Source organism: Sinocyclocheilus anshuiensis, unplaced genomic scaffold (assembly GCF_001515605.1).
Source record: "Sinocyclocheilus anshuiensis isolate Anshui unplaced genomic scaffold, SAMN03320099.WGS_v1.1 scaffold1281, whole genome shotgun sequence".
Taxonomy (NCBI): domain Eukaryota; kingdom Metazoa; phylum Chordata; class Actinopteri; order Cypriniformes; family Cyprinidae; genus Sinocyclocheilus; species Sinocyclocheilus anshuiensis.
This window is the reverse complement of record NW_015548261.1, coordinates 338,802-344,255: the sequence shown is the minus strand read 5'-3', so window position 1 is coordinate 344,255 and position 5,454 is coordinate 338,802.

The following is a 5,454-nucleotide window of genomic DNA, read 5'->3' as shown; positions in this document are numbered from 1 at the left end:
TTGCCTTACTATGCAACTCCAGTTAATGTCACTGGTTTTTGATGGTCTGTTAAGATTAGTATTTTAAACCATGTTAGACTGTACATTTGAATATATTCTCCCTTTCTATATTTTCAAGAGCTCAAGTACTTCCTGCTGGTTTGGTGGCTGGCTTTGAAGCTTTTACAGATGTGTTGAAGAAACTTGGTTGCCTTCTACCCTGGTGTATATTGAGGGGATGCATATCAACAGCACAGTAAGTGGTTACACTGTATGTTGATAGTCCACATTACTAGATGCTCTGTAAGCTCTTAGTCTTAAGTATAAGTAGTAATATCATGGTTAGGGTTAGGGTTAGTAGAATAAGATGCCATGTACTTGCAAAGATACTTAGTCAGTAGAATGTCTGTTGGGGGACCATCAAAATAAAGTGTTAGTAGAAAAAAAAAACAGACAGTCTCTAACAACTGGTAGTAGACAGGTTGGTGCAGAGTTACGTATAATTAGAATAATGTCTAAAGTGGACTATTAAAGAAAAGTGTTTTTTAACCATCATCCTACTGCCTTAATGGTGGATACACAGTAGACCCCGCTGTATGGCTGGAATCTGTATAACAGTGGTTGATCAAGTGGTTACCTCAGACTTTAGCCTGGATCAACAGAGTTAAGTGCTCTTTTCACCTCCACTGAATCTAATGAATCACAGCATTCATAATAGTACATCAGGTTTGATCGAGAAACCAAGAATGCTTAATGGTTATAGCACCACTAACGGTACCATAGAGAAATAATGACAGGGCATACAGATTGTCCTGCCCTAGACTCATACCATTGGTCAACGTACAAATGGCTGACTTAAGGTGAGTCTCGAGAGTATTTGCAAGCAAAATCCAGTAATTTCAATGGGAATCCATGCAAATGAAAATTCTGCATGAGGGCAAAAGATTTCCCTATACAGATTTCATAGTTGGTCACGTAAATGTGCCACATTTACCAACAGAAAGCTGTTTGAAAGTTACTTCTGTGTCAGCTGTACTTCATACATCATTATATTGACTATAGACAATGGATTTTTTTTGCCCGCAAAACCTGCTAATGTGACTGCACCTTTGTAGTTGCCTCTTGATATTTAGCTGGGAGTGGAGAAAATTTTGTAGAAACACTGAAACAATTACACATTTCATCTTTAAGTAGGCTTGTTTCACCCCAGACAGTGCAAGTTTCCTTCTAGCTCTGTGTTTTCAAAGCCATTGAGACTTGTGAACTTTTGTGAAGGTTGCTCCCCTCTCATTCGACTCCTTCATCTTCACTTTCTCTTTAGGCACTTAGAGATCAACTCTCAAGACACAAAGATCTGAATACCACTACATCATAGAGAGTGCTAGTATAAGCAAAGCGGGTCAAGTGTTTAGCTCCATCAACGTGCAATTTTAAGGATCTGAGTGTCATTCAAACATTCACATTACAGTGGTGGACTCACCCTAAACAAAAGTGTGATGAAGGCCAAAACCTTTTGTACTTTCAACCATAATTCCATGACCAAAAGTCAGAAATAGAAAGAATTGCTTTCAAATTACTAATTGCTGTTTGAGGCATGGAAACTAGAAGGCTTTTAAAAAGCGGCAACGTAACAGGAAGTCATAACCTCTAAACACTACACATGTTCGTGATGGACCTGGGAATTGAGATGCATATCTATTCACTTCAAAGTTCTGCCATCAAAGCCTTTCCCGATGCTGTCACGGAGAAAAGAGCTTTTTGGTTTCTCATTACCCAGCAGTACTTCCCCTGGTCAGCGATTGTGCTCACAGGGCGAAACCTGACTCTTAATTGCCGTTCAATTACAGAGACTAATCGGTGGAGGTGTTTCGCAAACAAAAATCCCTCAGCCTGGCTCACTGCAGTGCATGGATAAAGAGCTGATTTGTATTCTAAAAATGTGACTAATGCTCATGCCTCTTTCTCATTTCCTGCCTCCTGCACTTCCTCTGAGAGGTCTGGATTATGAATATGCTAACAGTTGTGGCCAGAGTTCTTAGTTATGGAGGTGAGGGTAAGCCTTTGCTTTTGCCGCTGTTTGAGATGTTGATGCTGCTGCTGCTGCCACCGATGCATGTTAGTGGAAAACCACAGTTGCTAACAACCGGTGAGTTGCTTGGGTCGACGGTAGTAGAGTCTTGTAAATCGGACTACAGAGATGAACCCCCTTACACTTTCTCATGATGTTATTTCAGAAGAGCCCAAGGCTCCGCCACTGTCTGTTCTGCAGCACGTGCCCTTGGAGAAGAGAACTGAGTATCACCTTACTAGGGCAAACAAGGCTCAGCACTCTACTTATATTACCTAGAACAACATGAAGGTTAGACGCCTAAAGGCAACAGTGTGTGCCTTGTATTCCCTGCATACCTCGATTATCCACTCTATGAGGCATATTTGTTTCCAATAGAACATCAACTTCCATCAGTCAAGTGAACCATCAGAATGTCCTGATAACAAACTGTATACGGCACAATTTCTAACACTTATTACAGTGTAAGGGTCAGTGGTGTGTACACATACGCAGGTGAGCCTACATTTGGTGTGGCGTGTATTTGGGTCACTCAACCAAGCTATCAAAACTCATTACAACTTTAGCCATGATTATTAACCACAAGAATCAGCTTTTGCACATGTAATGATAATTATCCTCATTATTCATCTCCACTAACACATTATCCTCCTGTTTATTCATGCAAGCACAAATATGGGTGTATTAATAACAATCTGTAAATCCTCCCAGCCAGTCTGTGCTTTTCTTGCCATACCCCCCACAAAAAATGCACAACATAAATTAAATAATAACAAAAAGGAATACAGCAATAAGGCTGTGTTAATTTTCATGAATAGATGTTTAAATGTACTGGAAAATGATTAATTCCCCCCTGCATATATTGTAGATGATGGCATTGAAACTGAAAGCAACACAATAATAATATTTGAGCAATTATTAAGGAAATTGAGAACAAAAACAAAAGTTGACAGATAATCAGTTCAAGGAGATCTACATGACAGTTTTAAATGGAGTCATTGGGGTCTATGGAAAAACGCATGCATGACTGACTTTAAAATATTCAGCCATGAATGATGATTCCCGAGTTCTATAGCCTCTCAATTGACTTCTTGGATGTAATTCAACATGGTTGCTAATTATTTAAGATAATTGTTCCTTTCTTCTTTTTCACTTCTTTACACATCAATAACATCCTAATTATGTCTTCAGTTATTATGCTATCCCAATAAGCACTTCATAGCTTCAATGTATATCCAAGAATACTAATGACTAGGTTATAAAAACACTGACTAACGACAGCTGCATCTCCTCAGAGCTTCAATCACCCGCAAGACACTTCATCCATTATTAAAACGTACAAGACTAATAAAGGTCCCGTGTCTTCACTTTTGTCTCACGCACAAGGCCGCAGAATATTTCTGTCAGTGTGGAAGACGTGCTTGCATATTTTTCTTTAAGCAGCTATGTTACAAAGAGGTGAATGGTGAGGCGCTGCCAAAGCCTCTCATTCCCAAACCTTTTCATTTCCTGGAAAATGGAGGACTAGTCAGGGTTTTCAGACAGCACCGTCCCGGAGGATCCAGGGAGCAGGAAACTGCGGTGTCTGGAATTGATTTGAGGCAAAGGGAAAATAAAATACTCGGGATTCCTGAGGTTTGGGGGACAGCAGGCAAAAAAAGTCATGGATCCCATCAATGCTATGTAGGGAGACACTGGAGTGAGTGAGAAATGAGAGTATTATGCTACTGCGACAAACTTGGGTGTATTCAGTGAGCCATTTCAAGTCCCGGAGCCCAGACAACTTATTGGATCACATGACCTCTGATATTTAAAAACACTAGGCATATTTCAATAATATTCCCTCTTCTGAATTTCCATGTAGGTTGTTTATTTTTTAAAACCACTCTCTTTACCGCTAACATCTGCAAGCTGCTTCCTTGCCAAAGCCACCTGACTAACAGCTTTATTGTTTGACTTTTTCAAAGATGATTGAAAAGCAAATGGTGCATTGATAAACATCACCCGATTTTTAATACCTTTTCACCAAGCATCTCCTCTGAGGAGAGGTTAATTCAATGAATTGGTAAACAGAGAAATTAAAGCTCAGATCCATTTCAATAGTGTGCACAACTGAAAAGGAGAGAGACTGAAAATGATTATCCAGCTGCTCTGGCATAAAACTGCATGCAACTGAAATCAGCTGAAATGGAGGCACGTCTGTCACATTAAGTAAAAAACTATAATATAGTATACCACCCATATTAGTCAAACATTTTTTTATTTTTTATTTATATATATATTATACCCTCATTGGGGGCTGAGCCCCTCTAAAATGAAAATCCTAGAATCGCCCCTGAGTGGCACAAACAATAATTTGTTAAAAACCTTACATACATTTGTTTTAATTAATTTAAGCATTGTATAGTGAATATAGTTTAAATCTCTGCATTAAAAATTTAAATAATAAAGATGATAAAGATGAATAAAATCACAAATTCAGTTGTAACCAATAGGTAAGAGTAATGTTCTGCAGGAACACACGTTCACTTTGATCACAGTCACATTTTACTGTCATTTCTTTATCCTGTAAAAGGCGGTTATGAAGTGTCTGAATTTATATTCAGACAATTACACGCTGTTATCCCTTTACAGTTCCTACTCTCATAAAATACTCGCAATGCATGTTGACCTTTAAACCTCGATTTAACTTTCAGCAACAGATATTTCAGCACAATGAATGTTTTTGCGCTGGTTATTAATTGTCTCTCTTTTCCATCTGTCTGACACGTGTGCACGCACCCGCCGCTCATTCAGTAAAGATCAAAACTTAACACAGACTGTCAGGACGGACCTTTATGCAAAAATGGAAATGCTCGCGTGAATTTGTGACATTTATAGATAAGGATATGACCGTTAACTGAAAGTTTTTTTTTTTGCGCTGAGGACGCACACGTATCATCTGCCAAAGCGCCTGACAGGGCAAGCCATTACGCTAATGCATCAGCTTGAAGTAAAGAATTCTCATGATTTGGGCAGCTTGGATCACGTAACTCTCCCGCAGCATCTCATTCTGTTTCCTCCACTATTTTTAGATGCATTTTGTCCAGAGAAATGCGTAATTCAGTGCTGTAATTTGACGCGACGTACACTGTGGGCAGACCCGACTAATCGATAATGAGAATTGTTGTCGATGATTTTCATAATCGATAATAATCGACCCAAAGGTTGCGAGTTCGAGTCTCGTACCGGCAGGGATTGTAGGTGGGGGGAGTGAATGTACAGCGCTCTCTCCCACCTTCAATACCACGACTGAGGTGCCCTTGAGCAAGGCACCGAACCCCCAACTGCTCCCCGGGCGCTGCAGCATAAATGGCTGCCCACTGCTCCAGGTGTGTGTTCACGGTGTGTGTGTGTTCACTGCTGTG